Source organism: Protopterus annectens, chromosome 1.part0 (genome assembly GCF_019279795.1).
Source record: "Protopterus annectens isolate FY-2018-M chromosome 1.part0, PAN1.0, whole genome shotgun sequence".
In the NCBI taxonomy this organism is placed as follows: Eukaryota; Metazoa; Chordata; order Ceratodontiformes; family Protopteridae; genus Protopterus; species Protopterus annectens.
The window spans coordinates 117,031,145-117,058,163 of NC_056725.1; positions in this window are offsets into that span (position 1 = coordinate 117,031,145).

The window sequence follows — 27,019 nt, forward strand, 5'->3', positions numbered from 1 at the left end:
CCTTATCTTAGGCCTCCCTCATTTCCTGTTACCTGGCAGCTTCATCCTTAGCATCTTTTTCCAATATACTCTGCATCCCTCCTCAGCACATGTCCAAACCAGTGTAATCTTGCCTCTCTGGCTTTGTCTCCAAACCTTCCAACCTGGGCTGACCCTCTAATATACTTATTCCTAATCCTGTCCATCCTCGTCACACTCAGTGCAAATCTTAACATCTTCAACTCTGCCATGTCAAGCTCTGACTCCTGCCTTTTTGTCAATGCCACTGTCTCCAACCCATATAACATAGCTGGTCTCACTACCCTCTTGTAGACCTTCCCTTTCACTCTTACTGGTACTCGTCTGTCACAAATCACTCCTGACACTCTTCTCCACCCACTTCATCCTGCCTGTACTCTCTTCTTCACCTCTCTTCCACACTCACCATTACTCTGAATTGTTGATCCCAAGTACTTAAACTCATCCACCTTCACCACCTCTACTCCCTGCATCCTCACCATTCCTCTATCCTCCCTCTCATTCACACACACATATTCTGTCTTAGTCCTGCTGACCTTCATTCCTCTTCTCTCTAGAGCATATCTCCACCTCTCCAGGGTCTCCTCCACCTGTTCCCTACTCTCACTACAGATCACAATGTCATCTGCAAACAAAAACAAAGAAGCTGAAAAGTAAGGTGTACAAAACAATGGTGTAGCCAGTACTACTGAATGGTACAGAAACCTGGGCAGTAAAGGCAGAGCAGTTGAGTAAGCTAGAGATGATGGAGATGAAGTGCCTAAATTGAGTGGTAGGATACACACCGTGGGACTGGTGAAGAAATGAGGATATCACTGCAGAAGCCTATGTAGCTCCAATTGTATAGACAATCAAGCAGAACAGATTACAGTGGTTTGGGCACATGTGCAGGAAAGCAGAAGTCAATCTGGTGAAGAAGATTTGAGACAGAGAGAAGAAGGTAAGAGGAAATGAGGGCATCCAGCAAAAAGATGGATCGATTGTATGAGAGAAGACCTGTGGCAGTCAGGCATGATTGGCAAAGAAGGTAGGAGAGTGGCATTGAACTGAGAGAGATGGCGACAGCTGAAGTGACACCCCAACAGCATATAGCAAATGGGAAAAAGAGGGGTTGTTGTTGATGATGATGATGATGACTTGCATGTAGTATAATACAATCAAAAGAGAAAACTCCTCACCTCCTCACAAATATCTGTATTTAGATTAAATAAAATCAGGCTTAATGTCACAGAGCGAAAAGACTACAAACAGAAAGAGAAGTCACAATGGCTTTATAAAGAGTGCTAAGTGGTTTGTACTGCAGTAGCATATGTTTTTTCTAATGCATTTTATAAAAACAAGACAGCTTCCTAACGTTTAGTCAAAGTACATTTCCTCAAACAACATATAGTCATTCAGAAATGATCGAATATCAGACACCAACAGCAGGAATTCATCCATCCATTCATACACAACCTTTTTCTCCCATTTTTGCACATGGGATCGGGGTGTCACTTCAACACTGACAATCATCTAGAATGAAGGTAAACACCCCCAGATGGCTAGCACCGCCAGTTATTCTTTTTCACCATACTCACACGCACTCACACCAATGGCCAGTTTAAAGTGTCCAATCCACCTCCTGCATGTCTTTGGAATCTGGGAGGAAATTGGAGCACCCAGAGGAAACCCATGCAAACACAGGGAGGACACGCAAACTCCACACATATTGAACCTGAAATATTAAAAGCAACAAGGTGGCGCTATAGAACATATGTTGCAGTAGACCAAGAGAGGCTGTAGCAGGAATAGTGGTTATAGACCTTGACCTCAGAATGTAGTGGTTTGTCTCCTTAATGTTTTTTTTCCTGGAATCGTATGGACACATTATGTCTTGTTCAAGAAACTATGGTTTGATTGAAATTTAGGTTACCAAAAATACCCCTATCTTAATTAAAAAAAGAAAGTCTCTGTTGATATGTCTACTCCATCCCTAAACACACTAAAATCTTGACTAACTAAAATGTGAATTTGGCACAGTACAGCAACTAGAAGGAGACCTCTTATCTTGGGTTACTAGATGATTCTGTTTGGTCCCCTCATTAAGGGACTTTTGATTCCATAAAACTTTCTGTGACTCCCAGTCCTTTTTAGCTATGCTTCATTTTGAACTTATTAACCTTTCTGGGGGTCTCAGCACCACTATCTAACCCTGTGGGTCCCTCTGCCCCTGTTATCCCTGCTAAGACTACTAAATATGTTAATGCCTGAGGGGGGGGGCCTTTATAATTTCTTTAATCTAGTTGTGTCCCGTAACATTTTCCTGGGGCAAATAGTCTTGTCAATTCTGACAAAGGTTCTCTCTCCACTAATCCTGATGGGGACCCTCAAAACTCTAAAACTAGAACTGCTGATGCTTGAAGAAAATGCCAGGTTATATTAAAATAAATGACTTAAGCTTTATAACATTGCATGAAACTCACCTGTCAAAGGATCAGCATGGCAGGTTAGGGAGCCATTGTGTTGGACTGCTAATAATAATACAACCTTTATGTAGGAGAGGGTAGCAGTCTTGGGACAAATGCTATTGTGTTCAAAACAGAAGACATTATTTAATGTCTTCTGAGTGTCTGTCTCTTATGTAGGGTGCATCCTCAAACTAACCAGTCTCAGCGTCCCTCCAAATTTATGTTTTGAAGCCCCCCATGGATTCTTTTCTGGACTTCATAGTGGAACATTTCCATACCTAGGCATGAATTTAATTGTATCTTATGGCTTATTTGGTCCTCCAGCAAAATAATACATAGTTTAACCTCCCTAGCTCAATTTTAGAATACTGTTTTTTTTTCACTGGGTAGGTTATGGGGTTGTCAAATTTCATAATTTGTTTTTTTTTAGATGATTTTTTTCCTACAGTGTAGTGGTATACAGAATTTCTGTACAAGTTCCATTAGAAATTCTCCTACAACTGCCCCCCACCCCCATTTCTTCAAGGGAGTCTGTTTCCTTTCTAAAACTTGAAAATCTCCATATAGTTGCTTACCGTGTATAAAATCCCTTTGAGCTGGCACACATTTTCATGGCTCATTTCTTGCCTGTTCATGAAAATGGGTCTCTTAGCTCACTAATCCCTCCTTAGCAGATATTCTTTCTCCAGAACTCCATTGCTCTCCACCCCCACTCCGAGGTACAAACACTTTGTAGGTCTCAGGTAAGCTCTTTCCCAAGATTTCCACCCACAGTTCCTCTTACTATTTATCACAGTCCCCTCACTAGCAAAACTACCAGACCACATGCAGTTGTCCCAAACTATTCCCTTGCCATCTCTCAAACTGGTCTATCTCCCACATTCGTTGTTTCTCTAAGATTATTTCTTTGATTGTCCCCCTGCAAAAATGCTTAAAGTTAAATTTTTTACCCTTCTGTGATTCATACACTACATTTCGGTATTTTGGATTGTCAGCTTTCTGTAAATCGATGATTGATAGTAGAACTGGTTATAGACAAAACTGTCTTTACACTTTGCAATTGTTTGCTTATGTAAGGATATACAAATATGTTGGTAGGCACTGATTCATATCTGTACTGCAAGATCTATTTGACTACAGTCCCACAATATAGAATATGTTAATGATGTGAAATTTACATTCATATGTGCCAGAAAATAAAAACAGAGCATTTTCAATTATAGACAGCTGGACTATACATGTGTCACAATATTACTCTGTGGAAGTTGTGCTGTGCTTTGCATTCTGTTATACAAATAAATAACAATTTCTCTATATTAGTCTTCAATATGTATAAGTAAGCATTATTTCATGGTGCTGATTTTTTAAGCTATGCTTATGTGCACTGTCAGTTAAGAAGTATATCCCCTTTAACTACTTTGTTTGCCACTTTTGCCTTCATTATGTTAGGCTTGTCCCTAGATAATATAAGGTTTTTAGCCTCAAACACCTCTTGCTGTACAGAAAACACCACCATAAAGTGCTCCTCAAGAAAACAAGATGCTTGCCTACCTGGATAGCTTCTGAGCCAAAAAAGCAGCTTCTGTATTCAAAACAGAGAGTGAGTCCCCCAGAACTTCCCCTGCTGCCTTGCCCTGGCATTCCTGCTTCAGCTTTGGCACATACAGTAAAGAATGTGGCCCGCCAAAGGCCAAAAAATTGCTTATTGTTAAACCTGAAGCAGTGCTTTCTTTTACCAAGTGATTCCTGTTCCCCATGGAAAATAATTACCCTCAGTGTACTGCAAACCACAATTGCAGTCCAATAGATCCATTAGGACCCACAGTACTGAAAGTTATGTTTGTTTTTGCTGTATATATTCTATCATCATATTCATGCAGTACTTCCCAATACCCTATGCACATAGTCAATGCACATGATCATAATGAGCTAAAGGTGCATCCAAACTCTGGTCACACCATTGAGATTGCAATCCATCATATTCTTTGTGAAAATAAAGAACTGCATGAACCAATTATCCTATAGCTGTTTGATAAACTCCCATTTTACTCTACAATTTTCTGATTTGGGATTATTCACGAAAGACAGAATGGCAACAAATTTCCCATTTTGTTATCTATAGCTTAATTTTCTTTGTCAAAAGTATTCACATAGGGTCTGAATTTGAATGATATGATGGCTGTTTTTTTCCCTCCTGACACTGCATCTGTCTTATCATTCTCAGAATCATTGACCTCCTGACCTTCAAGTTCAGCCACCATTTTGCCCTTGCTACCTCCCTGCTTCTGCGCTGTCATTAATTCACTAAGATTATCAGCTTTTTCCTCATTGACATTTGCCTTCCAGTTCTTATTTTAATTGACCCTACTTCTTTCAAAATCTTTGCACCTGTTATGTTGGGTACCACTGTGCAGCGCTCCTTATCTCCTCTTTCTCATCAGGACCACCCCTTGCATTTGAGATTCTGTTGTTTTGTCCCTCCTCTGCCTGTTTGCCTAGTTTTGTCTTTCTTGTCCTTTATCTTCTTCCCTTTCCTTCTTGCCATCTGTTCTGTCTTGTATAACTTGATTACTTAAGCAACAACAATTAACAATAAGTCACTCACTTTGCAATAAATCAGCCTTCTCCTGAAACCTCTTTGGTGCCTTCTTTTGGTGGCCAGAGATGTTGGCCTTTGACTTCCGAGTTGACATCACTACAATTTCGAGAGAGCTCTTCATCTTTACCCCCAATGTGCTGACTCCTGTAAGTTTTTTGCTGCTAATGACCCCAACTTTAGTGGATAGATGGTTTACACCCTCTCTGTCCCTTTCACATTTTAGTTTGGTTAAGTCACTGTTTGAATTCATGATCCATCATGACTATGAAAACAAGTATCTTACCTGCTACAACCAAAAGAAAAAAAATGCAAGTTAGAGCCTTGCTTATGCTGTTTATTCAGTTGGTAACTATTATTTTTTACTCCGATCATTCACCCCTCATTCTACTGACCAGTCATGAAACTGCATTTGTAAGCCAAGAGGAATCAGCTTGTTGGGACACCTTTCTCATTATCCTAATCAAGCTACTCAGCCGCATTTATATTTTTAGGCACATATATGTATGCTTGTGTGCACACTCACATACACACACACACACACACACACACACACACACACACACACACACACACACACACACACACATACATACACACACACACACACACACACACACACACACACACACACACACACACACACACACACTGCTCTTAAATTAAGACAGAAATACACTTCACTTGTCCTTATTTATTTATCTGTTTGTTTGTTTGTTATCCAGGGCAGAACAATAAACTACTTGACCATATTCAGGTTCAGGCCAGGAATACAATAACAACAAAAGAGAGTGATTATCATGTGAAATAAAAACTGGAAACATATCAGCTTGTTGGTAATACAATCATAATGAAAGCTTGAGAGCATGGCAGTGCCTTAAAATATAAATGCAAGTGAGTAGTTCAAAATTGTATTATAAGAAATTATACAGACATCAGTACTGGAATTAAACAGAGTGATACAATATATACAATAATTAAGTTGCTCAACAGTGCTTGGAAAACATTGTTTGTTTTGTGTATGTGTATGTGTGTATGTTGTGAAAATATATATATTTATATGTGTGTGTGTTTGTGTGTGTGTGTGTGTGTGTGTGTGTGTGTGTGTGTGTGTATATATATATATATATATATAAATATATATATATATATATATATATATATATATATATATATATATATATGGATCCCTGTCATATGATAGAAACCTGATTTGACTGAATCGCCTTTGACTGAGACCAAAAGACTGAAATTTCAAAAGACTGAAAGGTCACTTGACTGAAACCCATAAGACTGAACCCCATAATAAAATTTCAACATACTAAATTTTAAACTGGACCATATAAAAGCAGACTAGGTGGGGGGCTATGCCCCCCACACCCCCCAACTATATATATTAAGTCCAAGATCGCACTACAATGGGGAAAAGAGCATATACCTTTCACTTACCTTACAGTAGTCTACATGCTGCCAACTCTATGCCCTTTTCCCCACTGTAGTACGATCCTGGAGTTAGTATATACAGTTGGGGGGGTGGGGGGTGCAGTCTGCTTTTATATGGTCCAGTTTAAAATTTAGTATGTTGAAATTTTATTATGGGTTTCAGTCTTATGGGTTTCAGTCAAGTGACCTTTCAGTCTTTTGAAATGTCAGTCTTTTAGTCTCAGTCAAAGGCGATTCAGTCAAATGAGGTTTCTATCATATGATAGGGATCTATATATATAAAGAGAGAGAGAGGAATACACTCACACACCACACCACTGGTCTTTGTGCATACCTTTCCCTTCACAAGGCTTGTGAAAGGTTCAGCAGATGATAGAAAAACGCGGCATAAATTTTCTATAATAACCAGCCAGGTCTTGGAAAACCCTCACACATTTCATGGTTTGGGGTACTGGCCAATTTTGTACTGCCTCATCCTTCTCTTTCTGGAGTTTAGTAATCCTCCTGCTTACAAAGTACCTCAGGCATTTAACTTCAGTCATCCCAAGTTTACTTTGGAGGCAACAGTTGTGAGCCATCTTTGTCTGAGAGTCTAAAACTTCTTGAACCTTGGGCAGGCGTCAGTTCCAGTCTTCAGTATGGATTTTAATATCAGCCAAATACTCTGCTGTGTACAGGTTGTGAGGTTTGAACACCCTCTCCATCAGGCATTGAAATGTAGGTGGAGCCATATAAAGGCTGAAAGGGGAAACTATACTGGAACAGACCACTGGGGGGAGTGAAAAGACAATGTTTTTCTTCGCTCTCATTCATCAACATAATCTATTGATAACTCTTTGCCTAATTCAAGATGGTCAGGAATCAAGCCTTCCCCGATTGCTTATTCATTTAATTCCCCCTCGGAGATGCCATTAAGCTTTCTAAAATAATTTTAGAATCTGTTGATCCCATCAGGCTTTGGTACCAGAACTATGAGGTTGTTACACTCACTTCAACATTCTTCAATAATGTCCTAGCAGTAAAATTTTCTTTACCATATCCTGATCTGCCCCTCTGTTACACTCAGATATCCAGTAAGATTTGAGACTCATTTTTTCACACAGATTGGTCTTTATATGATGTTTATGTTAGACTGGTTCTACCCAGCAGTTTAGAGCATTCTTTTTTTTTATTTTGAAGTAGACACTCTCATGTTTTGGGGGGTTTGAAAGGGTCTCATACATTACCATCTTGAGTATTGACAATAGTCCTTTCTCATTTCTGGTGTCCCTAGCCTCTGTTGCCAGACTTACTGGGGCTGTTTCTGCTTCACTCCAAGTTTTAGGATGTTTATATGATATCGTTGCTCAAGAAATTTTACCTGTTTGTTTAACCTAGTAGTTCATTCGGCTCACTCTTTGCCTAACTCCAAAGGGTCCTTGCCAGTTGGCTAAAAATTTACTTGTAAATAAAGGAACTAAAATTACTACTAGGTCCTAGAACCAGAAATTATATTCTTCTAGCAATCCTATTATGCACTCTTTGCTTGGAATCTTTGGCCCTTTCCAAGCATTCATTGACTTTTTGGCATTACTATTTTAAGTGTCCCTATATGGAAGTGTAATGTTCCAATACAATTTTAAATGCAATTTTCTTCTCTTCTGAATTCTATGAATGCTTGGGATCTGTTCTGTAGGTCAAACCAGGGATATGGTAACAACTGATCATACCTTTTGCAATTCTCTTATAAAGTTGTTTTTAACATGGATTTTTAACATCCGGTTAAACTCATTTACAAAGCCATCAATCTGAGGATGGAACACAGAGGTTCTAAGTTGCTTCGCTTTGAAGTATTGCAATTGGCAGAGCTAGTGTATAATCTTTGTCATAAAAGGGGACTCCTTCATCTTTGAGAATTTCCTTTAGTTTTCTTAAATTGGTGAACAGCAAGATAAATTAATTTGTTATGGTCTTAGAATTAGCTTTCCAAAGAAGGATTGCTTCTGGCTACTTGGTTCCATAGTCCAGCATGACCAATATATATTTGTACCTACTACTAGACTTAATTAGATGTCCATCAATATCCATGACAATGCTTTTAAAAGATGTGTCTGTTATAGGCATGAGTATTAAAGGGTTTCTAAAGCCAGTTTTTTTTTTCTTTTATTGGATACTTGACTCAACTTGCAGAGACGTTTTCTGTCTCCTCTATTATACTAGGTTAAAAGAATCCACTTAGAACTCCAGCCTTGGCTGTGTCCAAACCCAGGAGTGTCCTTCCCTCTGCCAAATGTGGTTATGTGTCAGTTTCATTACCAATTCTAAACAGGGTTTAGGTACAAGTATCTGGCATATTATTTCTGTTTCCTTTGGTTCTCTGATATAACAAGACACTTTGGAGATCAAAGTAGGGGTAATATGGAGAAAAAGTTGTGGTAATTTCCTCTTATACCACCCTGGGTATCTTCTAAATGACATTGATCAATTTATCATCCTCCAGTTGGGCCTACCTATAGTTCAGTCATCTCACTTGCAGGGCAACTAGTTGAGGATTCTCCTTTCTGCCTCCTACTCCTCCAACTTGAACACAGGTCTCAGCATCCCGTTCTTCTCTTAAGAATGGTAGTTCACACCTGAATTTAGTGGACTCCCCCACTTCCTCTTGCCATTTATTAATGTCTAAAAGATCTTTAAGGTCTTCAGCTCCCTGTATACTGGTTCCCCTGGGGGTTTCTTTACATTACTCCCGAACTGTTGCCAACTTCTGTTTTGCCAATGGAAAGAATTCTTTGTGGGTCCCATCTTTCTACTGCATGGGATATAAAGGTCTGATCCTTAGTCGGCACTGCCAGTGCTCTATTCCCTTAGAATAGGAACATGATATGTTCCCACTGCCTCTGTAATTCTTTCAAATGGGGTACATCAGTCCCAGTGATCAATTATCTGTAAGATATAATGCTACTGCCACAGGACACGTGTTTTGTGAACTCAGCCTGCTTTTCTACCTAGGTGATAGAATATTCCTTGTTATCCTCAGGAGTGTATATAAGCTCCACATTACTGGATAAATAAATATTTTGCTTAGAATTATATTGCTTCTTGAGGAGGGTTTATTTATTTATCCTTTCTTGACCAGGTACATCCCACTAGGCTAGCTTGCTCTTTTCAGGGGAAACCTAAAGTGGTATTTATACTACATGGGGAAATTTGGCCAGGGCATTGGGGAACTTTCACTACTCTTTATGTTACCTAAATTTAATAACACAAGAACTCTCTACCATCCACTAACACAGGCACTTTAATTAGCTTTGCAATGACACAGTAACAACATGCTGTTTCCACCAGCCTAGCAGTAGTTTTGTCAGATTTTCACAATTCATAGGTTCCATTTCTTTTAACTTTTTGTCAGCAGGTTTATAATTTACATCAGGCTTACTGTCATTTATATTACTACAAAAGAACTTTGCAATGTGTCCCCTATTCCTGCATTTAAAACACAAATATTAGTAAATGTCCCTTTTGGTTTAAACAAAGATTGAGCAGTTGCTTTAGGTGTATCAGTTGTATAATGTTCTCACAACACGTTAGCATTTCCACAGGTATAACATTCTTGTGGGTCTGCCTGGCACATGTAATTCTTAACAAAGGTGATGTTTGTTTAAATCTTTCAGTTATTTGCAGTAAAATAATTGTTTCTATATGCAGGCTGGGCATACCTCTCAACTGTACAGATTTTTACAGAATGTCCAGATTTTTGCCTCATATTTTTCATCTATTTTCATAAACTTGTATTTTTTTACAAATTAGTGGCAAATCATTAAAGACTGAAGTTAGAATATAATACAGACATTTGAGTTTCAGACTTCATACCCTTCAGAAAATTCATGCTCATACACAACCTGTTATTCTATCAACTTTCTAAGTTTGTAAGAGCAACATTTAAAGTGTCCCTATTTTTAGGCCTTTGTGCCTCTCTTATTTATGGCTTTGTCCAGATTTCATGCTCTAAGAGGTTGAGAGGTATAACCTGGCTGGGGGGCATGGAAAAATATGTATGAGTCAGAAATTACAACTACAGGGGAATTTTGTCTGATTTGGACAGATGTGAATCCTTGGCATGTGAATGAAAAGATTGTGTGGAAATGCAGATTTTGGCAGGAAACATATAGTGACACCAAGATCATGCCATAGGAATTAATACTGGGGTATAAAAGTCAGACATACCCCAGAACTGGATAAGAAGGATTTGTGATTTTTCTGCGCTATGATACAGAATCGGAATTGCCTAGGCATGGTAAGGCCTTGCAGTGTCTAATAATGGTGGCTGCCAAAAAAGCAGTTACTAGAAAATGGAAATCAAAATCTAAACCAACTATATTAAAAGTAGTGAATATAGTAACAGAAAAAAAAACAACTGGAATTAAGATCTTTAGAAAAGGGTAGGAGCAAACTACGTAGGAAATAATGGGAATTGTGGGAACAATGCATACAGGGGAGGAATGAGGTTTAAAAGGTGGCAGGACTTAAATGAGGTATGTAATGTTTGACTGAAAATGGTTGGGTAGATTCTAAGTGATGTATAATTGCAACTGGGAGTGTGTCAGTATGGTTTGTGATGTAAAATGCTTGCAATTAGGATTGTGTCAGTGTAGTTTGTTTTCATTTATATAAATGCATGATTGCTTATGTCGTAAGTGATGGTTTAATAAAGATGTTTCTTGTTTAAGAAATGGGTCAGGAATTCAGTTTATGTAACATTGCTTTGGTTATATAGTATACAGCAATGTATGTGAAGTATAATATTTGTTAATGTTAATTTGTTAATACAGTTTGATTACTTTTGCATAAATGTAAAATTGCCTGTGTCACAAGTGATAATTCAATAAAGGTGTTTAAAAAAAAAGAAAGATTTGTTTGGGTTTCAAAAGTGGGTGAGAAAGAAATTAAATAAGACGAGAGACAGGTGGGGGTAAGGGGCCAAGGAAGGAGGAAACTGAAATGATAAGGAATAATATGAAAGTAGTAGCCTTTTATTAGGCTGAGGCAAGAGAAGGATTGAACTCATACCTCTCAAGTGTACCGCATTACGAGGAACGTACCTCAATATGGGTCTTAAAAAGTTCATGTTCCTCGAAGTTACTCAAAGTTCCACATTGAAAGACTCTGTCACACATTCAGTGTTAGGAATTTTTTAAGTGAAATCCATTGTAAATAGAAATGAATCATATTAATTAAATAAAAGATCTTCTTTATAAGTCAAACCAGCATATTTTAACCATCCTATAACCTTCCTAGTTGAAGTTGTTAGTAAACCATTAGTATGTGTTCCACATTTTGCCCATTTGTTCCACATTATGAGGGCTAGTGTTCCTCATTTTGGACATGGAAGGTTGAGAGCTATGATTGAACTGAACCAGTGAATGAAAGGTTTGACAGAAATAGAGGTTATGGTGAGAACTGGCAGGGGGGTGATTTGGTGAACAGATGGATAGGATATTCTAGAAGATGTACAGCAGTAGCACTGGGAGATTTTGTGTTGTCTGCAGAAAACACTTATCCTAATTCAGTAGTAATACTCCTATTCTTTGATAAATATGAAAATAAGCCACATGGATATGAGATTATGTTTTGTAGTTTTGGCATGGCTAGCCACCTGGAGGTATAAACCTTGGCTCGAGATGATTGCCACTCTTGAAGTAACACCCCGACACCATGTGCAAAATGGGAAAAGGGGTTGAAGATGAATTGATGGATAAGAAAATGTTCCATGGGACAGTAGTTTAAATGCTATTAGAAATTAGATTTCATTGTAGTATAAATGTTATGAAGATGGTATACAGGATTATATGCGGGGCATGTTTGATGATGAGCATGGCATGACACAAATATAATGAAAAGAATAAAGATAAAAATCATTGTTACTCTACTATCATTTCTTTCAGGATCTAACCACAAAGTAGCAAAAAGCTTCATTTCGGACTGCTGTGGCCTTACTGTTTTTATTTTAACAAAACTGCATTCATGAAACTTCAGTGTTTTTGGTCTCTGCAGTGACCCCTGCCTCACCTTTTCATAGTTTATGTAATCAGTGGCCTTCATGTCCATGAAGACAACAAAGGGATCTTGATCCCTGCCTCATACAGGAAGGCATTGTTTCACCTTTTCATAGTCTATGTAATCAGTGACCTTCATGTCCATGAAGACAACAAGGGGATCTTGACTCCTGCATCATGCAAGCAAGCATTGTTTCACCTTCTCATAGTCCGTGTAATCAGTGACCTTCATGTCCATGAGGAAATCGCGTGTGAGTTGTGCACATAGTATCAGAACCCAATTGTGCAGGCCCCATCCTTCTTAAATCGAATATCACTACCTACACTGCTAGGTCTTCCTGTTTGGTTAGTGGCTTTAAGGGATTGTGGCTGGCGATGTAGCCATGAGCTTTGCTATCACTACCACGCGGTCTGTATTGACAGCTGCAGCTTAAAGAAGTTGCTTTATTCTGGTCATTTGTGAACACTGTCAGGGCAGTTGGTTTCCCTTGGGGCTTCAGCTTAGTACTGACTATTCTTTATCATAAATCACCAGCACATGGATGCATCAGCATGCTTCTTGCAGACTTAAAAGGCAGAAATAGGTGAGTTTACTAATTGCAGTATGCTTCACCACAACATGTTGTCGTCTCTTTCAGTCTCTCTCTCTCTCTCTCTCTCTCTTTCTCCCTCTCTCTCTCTCTCCACCACAGTACACATAAAATACATTACCTATGGGGAATTATTTTTATAATTTACTTGGTAGCAAAAGCTCAAGGCATCAGGAAAATGATAAACTGACATTGCTGTCTGCTGCATCCACTAACGTGGAAAATAATACAGGTGGGAGTTTATTCCTTTTCAGTTAAAATGGCTTTATAAACAATAAAAATACAGGCTGTCTTTGCCAAAAGAAAAATAAAAGGTTACAGTCTTTATAACACAGACATCTCTGGCTCTTGTGGTACAGAAAAATAATCTATGGCTTTTATAACACATTCATTCTGTGTTCTTCAGAACCTAAACATTAACTAATGTGGTCTTTTAAACTTAAAAGTTACAGTGCCTCTGGGACTAAGTATTAACTATAAAAGTTACCGTCTTTTCTCTTCATCAGTTGTGAAGGTGATTACCAGGGCTTTCCTTCAGCAAACTGCACCCTCTGATTCATTCCCTTCCAGAGCCAGTACACTGATCTCCATCTCAACTTGTCTTCGCTAACTCCTCTATACTGCACTGGAACTTCTCTCTGTCATGTTGCCTGATATGGGCTTAGCAGACCCTCCTTTAAATATCTTTAGGGTTATTCCTGAGGACAATTCCTTATCAAAACCTCCATAAAGGTGTAATCACAATGTTCAGCATTAATCCTGATAACATCAAACCACTTCAAATAAAACAATATATGCATCAAAAATACTAAAATACACCATTTCTAAGTAGAAATCACCATCCTATTTTACAATATATACTCACATGCACATGTGTGTGACCACACACACACACACACACACACACACACACACACACACACACACACACACACACACAGACACACACACACACACACACACACACACACACACATATCACTATATTGCTTCCTGGCCTTTTGGTTAAACTCATGTGTACTGCACACATACTCAAACAGGTCCTTCTATCATGTAATCTGGAGAGAATATCACCACGTTTCCAACTTTACAAATGTACTATTTAAATAAGTAACAGTTTGTGCATAAGCCTTTAGGCATAAATGATGGAAAATCAATGTAATATATTATAATAAAGATAACATAATATAATATAATGTATAATTAGGCACTTTGTTGTTGTCTTTCAGCTTTTCCCTGTTAGGGGTCGCCACAGAGGAACTCCGGTCCGCTAATGATTGGCAGTAGATTTTCCAAGAACGCCAAGGTGCCAGCTCGACATCCAACCTTCACCGAAGGCACGCCCATTTACGCATGTCTTTCGAACGCCCACCCAACCACGGGGAGGACATGCAGACTCCACACAGAAGGCACTCCCCACACTCCAGCCGAGAATCGAACGGGAAAACCTCTTGCTGTGAGGCAACAATGCTACTGCTGCATCACCACGGAAGATATAATTAGGCACTTTACTAGTTGCTTATTTTCATTCTAGTTTTTAGTGAAACGGATCTTACTTCAATGCATCCCTCTTTTAAAAAAAGCTCCCCCTTTATAGAGCAAGGTATCTATTTTTCCCTGCCTTCCTATTTACTTGTACTGTTTTTCTGAACCTACAGCTATAACCTGTCTGCCTCCTATTGTCCTTTCCATCACACCTGCTGCTTTGACCATGTTTTCCTCATCTCAAAAATTTCATTTGAGTCTTCAGTACCTTGTATTTCAGTTATTTATTATTATAGCAGATAATTCAAATTCTTCCTTTGTTTCTACTAATGTTTAAGTCACATTTTTATATTCCTGCACTGAATTATTTCTCCACGTATGTCATTGCATGTTTTTTGCAGTGAGTCTGAAAAGCCACTTATTTTGCTAAATTTCTATTCTTTCCAAATTTCTTCCCATTCATTTACCTAAACTTCCATACTCATCATATCGCAGACTTCTGTGGCATCTAGAAATAAATAGATGACTTTCAAACTCTTTGAAAAAACACTGAAATACAAAAGAAAAACATACTCTAAGGAATGGTTACAGAAATGTTTTCATATTATACTCTGTTCACCAGCTCTCCTTGACTTTCATTACAAGGCCTATTTTATACTCTGGCAACTGATTATAATTTAAAAGGTGTGTGAAAAGATAGCAGCTTAAATGTGCATCTGCTTGGACGTCACCATTTGCCATTGCTTTTACTGGTTGCTTTGTTTTAAAATAGCATTTTTACATACTGTGCCTTCATGTACCTGGCTTGAGCAATGGATTTTGCTGACTGACTCTGTGACACATGAAGTGTTCAACATGCAATGTTCTATTTTTGCTAAGTGTAGAATGCTGTATTGCATCATGAAAGTATGACCTTGGCATTAGATAAGAGCGGGAAGCCTTGTTTTATTTATGAAGCTTATAGTCTCTGCAGAATTTGCTGCAAAGAGCCTCTTACCCTCCTGAATGGCAGTCATTAGTAGAAAAAGAAGCAGCATGTATAACTCTGTGAGGCCTTCAGAATTCATATGATATGCTGTAAGATTTATTTAGTTTTTTTTTTTAATGCCGTAGGATTTTGTTTAGGTTTATAACTTTCCAAGTGTTTTCTGGGGAAGGCCTGCACATAATTAAATGTACTTGTCATGTTTTGCTGCATATAATACCAAAGGCTCAAGTGTTTTAAGTTTTATTTTTTATCCTAGTACGCCATACAGAGTCTATGGCTCTGTAAGAGTGTACATGGTTCTCATCTCCCCTCTGTATAGATGGTTTTATATAAATAAACATGTTAAAATAATGAAACTGGTGTGTTTTACAATACTATATACTGGACCATTTTGGCCTACATTATTTCATCCTTTTAACTCTTACATTGGAATGGCTTCAATATAGTTAACACTGATTCCTTGTGCCTTGTGTTTGTGTGCATGTGTGTGCGCATGTGTATGCATGCGTGCATGTGTATGTGTGTGTGTGTGTGTGTGTGTGTGTGCGTGTGCGTTGTGTGTGTGTGTGTATGTGTGTGTGTGTGTGTGTGTGTGTGTGTGTGTGTGTGTGTGTGTGTGTGTGTGTGTGTGTATGTGTGTGCACTCACGTGAGTGCGCATGCATGCTTGTGTATGTAAGCAAGTACATAAACATATGTGCATGTATAAGGAATTCCTAGTTTGCTAAAAGTGGCTAATCACACCATTTCATGTCAGACTTTTGTAATGTTTTCTGAAGGAGTGTCTTCCCCAGAACGCCTTAACAAGCTTAACATTTTGTGTAATTTCAATATTTATAATCCCTGGTAATCCAGCGTTTGATTGGAGTTTGGTCATTTGTTTTTCAGAATTAAATTAGCTTTATGATAATACTTCTGATTGAGTATGCAGAGTTTAAAAGAAGTGTTAAGGCAAATGTGTGTGGCAGTCTTAAGAGATTCACTTTTAAGTCTTCTGTTATGGTACATTTGGATATCAGAGGTCCTGTAGTTTTTGAACTTTGGAGTTTTGAGAACCTGCATTAATGTGTGTTGCTCTTGTCTTTGATATATTATAATTTCTTGCACTGCTTTAGTACTCATATTTCTGTCTGTATTTGGAAGGTTTCTGCTATATTTCTAATTTTGGTACTGGAGTGGGTAAGACTAATTTACAGGATGCATCCAGGGAAAAAGCTTACAGCACTCGGCAATGTGAAATATACAGCCTGGAAAACAAGAAACACATATAGCACACATAACTACAGTAATATATAAAGATGCAATGATTTGTCAACTAAATATGCAAATAGCATACAGAAATTCTAACATTTATGTTATAGCTATTATTCACCTAGTATAGCTAAAGCATTCTTAAGGCAATGAAAAGTGCTACAGCAAGTATAAAACCTTCATAAAAGAGAGTTTCATTTGCCATGTTACCTATTTGTCCTTTGTAGTCCAGTTCTTCATTTTAAGGCCTCATGTACCACAAAGCTGCAAATACAGGGATCTAATTTCCAGAAGTATTGAGATGTCATTGTGTTTGTTGCACTTACGATGGTGTGCTCTTTGTGAGTTGTGTATATCTCCATATCATACCTGGCTAAGGTATCACTATTAGTCAAATTAAAAACGTTGAATAACCATTGTGTACTGTAGCTCTTGTTAACTGCCGATGCCTAATCTGTGCTTACTTTTTACTTCTTTAACTCTGCTATGATCACACAGACTGGATGATTCCCAGCTGTTAAATCCGGTTTCTTCACTTTAAAAATTAGTGTTAAGTGGAAATGCAACCTTTAGTGATATGCATAATAACCAAACAGCATGACTTATAATAGAATACAAATTTTGTACTGCAGGTCGGTCCACAAAATTGCAGTATACCTAAGAATTACCAGATGAAATGTCAGGGAGGACACTGAATGATAGCACAACTGCAAAAATCAAAACTGACATAGGTTCATAGGTACGTACTAGGCTAGCTACCCTCATGGGCCATTTCAAGCTTAGCCAGTTTTCCTTTTGGTGCTTGAATTAACCTAGCCCATTTGGTTAGAGATGGGCCTTGTCCACCCCATAGTCAATCATTTATATATTACTTCTAATGAGAATAACAGGGATCATACCATAGATAATTTGAGAGGACCCATTAAAGCATTTAGAAGCTGTCTTTGGTCAATCCTGGAATACATTTTCTGTTTACCATGCATACTGGAGTTTATTCCAAAGCAGGGGTATCCTCTGTGAGATATATCTGTCCCTAAAAAAAACTTCTGGTGATGTTGCAGAAGAGGTTTAGATCCCTAGAATGAGTACTTCTGATGCCGTGTGACTTGCTGATGTTCAGTAAATCCGTCAATAATGGGTCAGAGGGTGCCTCGTATGCCAGACAAAGGTCACCTCTTTGCAGTCTGTAGGATACCAAATAATATGTCAAGGCTTTAAGTCAGTATATGTAGTACATAATGTTTAGGACATGTACTGCATTACAGGGGCGATACATTTTGTGTGAACAAAAAAAAAATAAAATAAGTGAATAAAATAAATGTTTAATGTTTATTGAAAGAGTGTGTGTAAGAAAGGTTTGGTAGGAGATGATAATGTTGTTTAGAAAGAATAAGAATTAGGAGAAGAAATGGATAAACAGCGCCAATTATAAAATTATAAATTATAAAATTATAAAAGATGGAATTCAGGAAGGCAGCCAAAAAGTCAGCAGCCGAGTGACATCTCCAGGCGTTTCTGCAGTTACACCCTACTGCTCCTCTAGGCGTCAAATATTGCCTGTTCATGTTTGCATTAATAATTCCAAAACCATGCTACATACAAGGTATCGGAAAATTTTATCTTGAAGCATACATGATAGCAAACACAATTGTATCGATATATGACCTCTGTCAATGGGTATTTGTTAAAAATGTATAGTGATAACTTCAATTTTTAAATGCTGAAGCCATGCCCACTAGGAGTTAAAGGTACACACTCAAAAGAGCTCTACTGGAGGGAATGAGTTAATGAGTTAATAAACATGTGTAGGTAAGTTTGGAAATGAACTCAGATCATACAAAGTTAGTGAAACTAAACGCAAGGAGGATAGACAGGGTGAAACTGAACATAGGAAGGTAAGGATAACAAATATCATACCCTTTCACAATGGTCACATAAAAGAAGAAAGTATCAAAAAAGAAGCAATGGTATATTACATGTGGCATGGGGGGCAATATCAGAGCCTTCAAAAGTGAAGGGCTCTGAAAGAATTATGGTCTTAAAAAACTATTAAACAAAACAATCGAATTTACTGTGGAATTCTAAAAATCATTATAGGAAGAGACTGTTTCTCAGTGTAAGAAATCATGAGAGTAGTGGATGAAGCATATGACACATAAGTTATGGAAACCATTTATCTATGTGCTCTCATGCAGACGACAGAGCAAGAATTGCTTTCAATAAACAATTACTAGCTGAAAAGATAAGCAATTAGGATTTTATTCTCCTGTGTGAGTTTTAGTAGTTGTTGTATCCTATTTTGTCTTTATTTGATTGTGCCTTTAGCAGCTTGATGAAAACATATAGACCAGCCAAGAAATTGAAGCAAGGTGCTCCAGGTGACAAATTTGATAATAGTTTGTGTCACATTACAGCTGCAGAGGAAGCAGCAGAATTTAGAAAAGATAACTTGATGCACACATTACTGGCAGACTTTAAACTGATTGCTCAATGCCTAGATAGACAGACTACTGCATTGTTAGACAGACATGGGCAGCTAAGGGCAGTGTCAGGCCACTGTGAGAGGGCCGTAGGGGAGAGGAGCAGCATCAAGGTCCACTACGATCTGAATGATCATGTGGACTGATTCCCAATCTAGGTGAATGTGCTGCAAAACAGGGCTTGCAGGTCACATTTATGGTTTGTGGGCCTTCGACATAGTGTAGAATTCCATGACCTTGTGTCATTTGTAGCTTCACTATGCAATGTATTATTTGTCAGGTCCATAATGCAATTGTAGAAAGGGCATACTGGATTAACCCTGTAAAAAGGGAAGGTAGGAACACTACTAAATATCGTATTGTTTTTATAAACACTTTTATTAAATCACAAATAAAACAGGGACTCAGGTGTACATGCATTCATATAAAAGAAAAAACACATTAAGATTTTCTCATGCACTATACACATATGTTAACGTTTTTAGCATTCATTCACTCCAGCATTACATAAACTGTTCAATTCTTTCCTTCCCCTGAATGCAGTTCCTCATCCTGAACATTATTCTTACATGTATTGATCACTTAGATTCCATTTATTTCTATGTAATTAGCTCTTCCATTTTCCATAAGGATCCTACCTGTGTTTATTTTATCTCCTTTATAGTAGTCAATATTTCAAATACACCTGGTTTAGATTTACATTTTTATTTTCATTCTCTAGTAATTGCTTTTTCTGGCAGCCAGCAGCTTTAAATGTAGAAGGAACTTACCATATTGAGGCAATCCAGAGCCTCTATCCCAGTACAGGAGAATAATTTCCTTGGAACCAAAGTACTGGGAGTAAATAATTAGAGAAGAAAGGCAATATAATGGAAAGAGGCCCAGAAGCCATTTGAATTACAGGCAGTGATTGCCTTCCCTATCAAAGATTGATATCAGAGTATAGACAAAGAAAATAATATATGGGGGAATCCTAAATGAAAGACCTGCACTGCAATATCTCTCAAGTGTACCCCAGTATGAGGAATGTACCTCATTTGGGGTATTAAAATGTTCATGTTCCTCAAAGTAACAGAAAATACACCCCTGGGATCACTACACTGACTTTGCTTGACAGGATCAGTTAATTAATCAATGGGGCGGCGAAAGCCGACACACTCTACCTAGGCTTATAAATGCCCTTGGGCAGATAGCCTAGTACTTACCTATGAATCTATGAACCTATGAAAGGGTCTGGCACACATTCTGTGTTATGAATTTTTTAACTGATATCCATGGTAAATACAAATGAATTATATTAATTCATTAAAATATATTTATTATAAGTAAAACCGGCATATTTTAACCAATCTATGACCATTCTAGTTGAAGTTGTTAGTATGCCATTAGTTCCACATTACGAGGGCTGGTGTTCCTCATTTTGGGGCTGGAAGGTTGAGAGCTATGTGCACTGGCTGAATTTTCAGTTGAATCTAGAATAGAAGCTGCTATTAAAAGATAGAATTAGTAGGGCATATAAGATATTGTACAATAACTATAGGAATCAATCAGAAGAGGTCAGAAAAGACTGGGAAGAGAGATTAAATATGCAATTTTCAAAGAAACAATAGCAGGACAAATGTATGGTTCCCAAATATGCAACAAACTCTAAAAGATTAAGGATTTTTGCCTGGAATTGTTTTTCATGGGTACTTTTATACCCCAAGCAAACTACAAATAATTTTCCCTCAGGCAAATGACAAATACTGGAGGTGTGATGGGAAGAAAAAGGAAACTGGGAACCTATGCTTTGGGAGTGTAATGAGTTGTCAGACTTTAAAAAATCCCTACAGAGTACTCTGCTAGGAATATTGGGCAAACAAATGAGTGCACATAAAGAAATTATTGTTGCACTGGGATACATGATCTGAATTGTCAAGACATAGTAAGGCCTTTTTAAGTTTAATTCTGGTGGCTGCCAAAAGAGCAATTACTAGAAAAATGGAAATTAAAATCTAAACCAACTATACTTGAAGTAGTGAATATTGTAACAGGGATAAAAGAACAGAAAGTGGGATCTTTGAAAAAAACAGGTAGGAATAAATTACATAGAACAGATGGAAATTATGGGAACAATACATGTAAATGAAGTTTTGGAGGAGGAATTAGGTTTAAGAGAATGTAGAAATTAAATAATGCATGTAGTTTTGTTTAGCTTATACTATATATAACACTAGATGTGAATTATAAATTTTGTAGATGTGAACTTGTTAATATGGTTTGATTACTTTTATATAAATGTAAGTTTGTCTATGTTACAGGTGATAATTCAATAAAGGTGTTAAAAACAGAATCATTTCCTTAGCTACAACCATTTGATCTCTCAACAGAGTATTCTGTTGGGAATTTTTAAAAACTGCCAACTCTTTACACTTCCAAAACACACATTCACAGTTATGCCACTTTTTTTCCATCACACCTCCAACATTTGATAGCTACTTGATTAAACAAATCTCTGAGGTCTGATTGGGGTATAAAAATACCTATGCAAACATTTCCAAGCAAAAATGTTAAACCTTCTGGACTTGAGAGCCATACAGATGTCCTTCCATTGTCCCTTTGTCATACCAGTCCTTCTTTCCAATTTTTTCCTAACCGCTCTCATTGATTTGTATACTTACTATGCAATATTTTATGTGCCCTACTATTTTTTTAATAACAACTTCTGTTTTAGTCTCAACTAAAAACTCTACCAGAGCTGCTCCTTTAATTAGCACTCCCATCCCTTTCTGTCTGCCTAGACTCTGGTATTAATCCTGACCAGGTAAGGAAATCCTTAACCTTCGATCTAAATTTCTGATTGGCCTCATTCCACTCTGTTATCTTTCCATTTCTAGTTATTTGCTCCCAGTACATTGATTCCTTTTTCAATTTCTCTAGTAGATTCCAGCCTCTTCTTGCCCATTTTCTATATCCCTATTTATAGTCATCCCTATTAGCAAAATCTACTTTCTCAATTCCTTTGTTGGCTTAGTCCTTAGAATACTTTCTGCTACTTTATGAATGAGATGTTCTATATGGTTGTCTTTATTCTCCACAAGTGTCTACATCCAAAATCCTACTATTTCCTTATTTCTCAAACCCCTCCCCCGGTTCGTCATCATCCACTTCCACTTTGATTTATACATTTCACCTTTTGCTATGTATTTGAGCCCTAACTGCACTGCTATACATTCCTTCAAATCAAGTAATTCTAAACTACTCTGTGCTATGGAGACACTCAATTTATCCCACTTAATTCTTGCTCTTTCCCTTCCCAAATAAATTCCTTCAACTCTTTTTTAATTTCCAATCACAACATCTCCTCTGGTTAACAAAAATATACCTGACCTGCATATACAACTAAAGAGACCAAAAATATTTTCACTACTTGTATCTCATTATTTATATGCATCATCACAAGCTCCCAGTTTCTCGTTTTTTATTTGATGTTTTCTGTAGTGTCTTTCCACACCTCCTTAGCTGCTGTAACAGAATCTTTTTAATCCATACCCCTAAATACTTCATATTGTCATGCCTACCCCTTCCATAAATATGAGTATTGCTAAACCAATTCCTCTGTGAGTAAGTAGTTTACTGCTATAGCTTTTATTTTATCTTTATTAATTTCATATCCAGATAAAGACCTGAAAGTGTCTCAAAATGTTCCATGACACCAACATGTCTTTTTTCTGGATATATCAAATGCAAAATAATATCATCTACAAATAAGGCTAATTTTTCTTGAGTAGAATATCAGTTACGTCCTTGAATTCTGAGTTCTTACTTTGCTTGTCAGTGGCTGCAAGTGTAAAGCAAAATATCAAAGGGGAAGAGGACACCCTTGCCTGGTTCCTCTGCACAAGCACATTTTGTCAGTGAGGAATCCTCCTGCCTTAATTCTTGCCTGTGACCCTTCATATAACCTCCTATTTAGCTAAATTATTCTATCAGGGAATGTAAATGCCTCCATTGTTCTATTCAAAAAATCCAAGCTGACTCTAATGAATACTTTCCCTGCAATAAGACCCACTAATAATAGTGGTGTCTTTTTACATTCCACTTCCCTCTGGATTGTCATTCTCTTGTTAATGTTGTCACATGTTTGACTCCCATCTACAAAACCACATTGATACATATCTATCAATTTTCTAGGAAATCTCCCTTTGAACTGATTGCACATCACTGTTTTATCTCTTCTCTTCCTATCTTAGATATTAATTGCTGAGCCTTATCTTCCTCTAACCTTGGCACAATTAAGTCCTCCGTGAATATTTCCATCTGTGCCTTTTCATGGTTTCCACATTCTTCTGATTTAGGCAAAATGTTCATAACATTCCTGAAGTATCTCTAGTATCTCTGTAGGATTTCTGGTAATTTTTGTAACAGGCTTCATACTTTTAGTGACAAGCCTTTCTACTTTATGCTGCCTAAGTCATCCTGTTAAATGTTTTTGTGCTGTGGAGTTATTATTAAAAAAAACAGTTGCTTAACAGCAATCTTTCTAAACTTGTACATATAGGGTCATAGGTTCATAGGTAGGTACTAGGCTATCTGCCCGAGGGCATTTATAAGCCTAACCAGAGTGTGTCGGCTTTCGCTGCCCCACTGATTAATTAACTGATCCTCTGTCAAGCAGAGCCAATGAAGTGATCCCAGTGATGTATTTTCTGTTACCCATCCACTTGTCAAGGTTTCTCTTGAAGAGTGTTAGTGAGGGGCTCTGTCTGATGTAATTTGGAATTTTGTTCTAAAGCATAGGAAGTCTCTGTGACAGGAATCTATCCCTCCAGCATGTTCTATTTATTGCTGTGGCATGGTTTAGCTCACTAGAGCGTGTGGCTCGCAGTGACTTGGATTTTTTTATGTGGAGTATGTCCATCAATTCTGAGATGGACATGGCTTTGTAAGCCAGGCAGAGCTCACCTCTGAGTAAGCGATATGCCTGTTAAATAAAATTAAGAATTCAATACACAGGAGGTTCAGATTCAAAAGTTTACTAGTATACACCAGGAGGTAAAAAACATACAAGTACAGAATTTTGTCTGACATGAAACAGGAGCACACAATTTTATATAAGTTTAACATTTAAGCTATGCCCACCTTACTAATGTGATATGTCACAGGGCATCTACATCACTTTAGCTTACAGTCTTCTATTTATAAAACTGTTGATGCTGTATATTTAAAAAAAACTTTTCCTCTAGATACAATACGGCCTTGCTATCCAGCTGGTCAGACATAATGTCTTTCTGTAAAGTTACTTCTTTAAGGTTTCATATCAGTTCGAATACAATAGCAGCTTCAGTCTTTTAATACACGTCTTTGTTCTCTGTTACACTTTCTCAAACAGCTGCGTGCTATCTCAGTAATACATATACAAGGCCAAATCATTCCAACAGGAAAGAGCAGAAGATTTCATTATTTCACACATTTAATTTCCTGACCCAGCAGATAATCACTTGTGAAAAGCATAAACATTAAAACTTGCTAAGATAGCATTCTGCCAGGGTCAAAGATCAGCTTTGTTTCAAAACTACTTACATTTACACATGAATTAATCCTTACTGCTATATGATTAATAGAATAAAATGCATTATATACTACTTTGCTTTTAAACTAGCATTTCTCATATATTCAAATACACATTTTTCTAACATTTTCCCCCTATTAATACTTTTTATTCTATTTTGAAGTATGCATAGTGTCATTTCATCTCCCAACTTCTTCCACTTAGGATTTTCAGCTAGGTGAGTCATTCAATCTATACTTTCAGAAAAAAATGTCATCTGAGATCAATCTTTCAATCTCAATATCTTGGTACAAAGTTTCAGTAACAGATACATCAATAAAATATTTGACTAATCTTTTCATGCAGGGAATTCCACAGCAAACACATGCTCCTATTAGGAGTATACCCACACAAATGGCAATCAGAATATTCATTAGGATGGAACCCCACCCCCCCAAATAGATTCTGGAAAAAGTCCGTCAGTGGGTTTGGGCCTGGTTCAGTCATGGCTGATACTTGCTGAATTACCTCTAGGTGGTTATTGATCTCATGACGATTGTCAGGAATATAAGCACAGCATTCTTCTTTGATAAACGCACATGTACCACCTCTCGCCACTAGGGTGAAGTCAAGAGCCATCCAATTTTGTAGCACAACAGTTCTCATTGCATTCATTTCATCAGCCACCAGTTCTAGGGAGGAAAAAGTTGCATTACTCATTACTTCGAGAAGTTTCGACAACTTCCTTAGCTCCCAGAACAATTTGACTGCTCCATAGGCTGGGAATATTCCTGCCCAGGATATAACACTGTCACTCAAGTCCATATGAGTCAATTTGCTTTTGTCTTTTACTGAATTGTGGTCTTTCCAGCCAGCTTCGATCTTTCCAACTGGATTCACAGGTTTTTCAACTGGACCTTCGGGTTTTCGTGCTGCTTCTCTCACGTTTCGTATCTTACCCAAAGGTAATTCTGCAGTATGTCTTATTGCCGGAACCAAGTAACCCAAAAAACAACTGCCGGACCAATTCTCAGGTAACCATTTATATGCCTTTTTCCCCACAAATAAAATAACAGTTTTCTACTTTAGTACTAATATGCATCAGCCCTGCATGAAACATTTTCTGATCTATAACTGACAATTGTTTAAACAAAACTGGATTTTTACGAATGTCATTCATAGCTGTTTTCAATGAGTTCAAATACGAGTCATAATTAGTATTGCAAAAAGTATTGCCATTACCATTCTTAATGTAACATCAGTAAGATATGGTTATATTACAATTGCTCCAGCCCACCTGGAGGGTATCATTTTTATAAAAACATACAATTCCTTTTTGTGTGACAGGTAAAAATAAAGCTATTTTGTCCTGTGATCTCACAGTTCCTGTATCGAAAAGTAAATTCTCCCAAGTCTTATTTATCCCCAAAGGGACAGTGGACATTATCAGTCCTCCATATGCTGTTGGTATAGCTGTACAAACCCAGCAATTTGAAATGTTCATAGTCTCTGCATATACACGTTTCATGGCTAGGTATGTGTTAAAATTTGGATGCCAGTCTATAGACGTTTCATCACGCCTTCCCACTTTCACTTGTGTGGTTGTGTGTAGGATAAATCACAACAAGAGGAAAATTGTCACAATTACAGTCAATAAATGTACACTCAACAAAATGATTATGCAACATCTCTGGGGTTGATCTAAATTTCTATTCACTTTGTTTTTGCCCATCTCGATCTGGTTGTGTATCAGTCACAAAGTTTTTATCAAGTTGAAAGTTCTTTACCGGTTTACAATGTGTCAAATGAACCCAGGACATCCTCTCGGCCACTCTGACTGCAGTAGGCGTTGCCAACAAAACTGGTACGGTCCCTCCCACTTTGGACTCGCCCAATTCTTCCTTTTCGTCACTTTCAACCAAACGTATGTCCCAGGAGCCAAGACTGCTTCCACCGGTCTGGTCTGTTCCTTATCTGAAAGAGTTAAACTGCAAAACAGATTTATTTGTTAACAGTTTCCTCATATAACTAGCTAATGAACTGTCAGACTCTTGCTCTGCAGGCATGAGAGCTTTCCACTGAGGCACATAATATGCTCTCCCAAAAACCATTTCAAAGGGAGTCTAACCCTTTACATTTGGGACCATTCTCATACTCAGC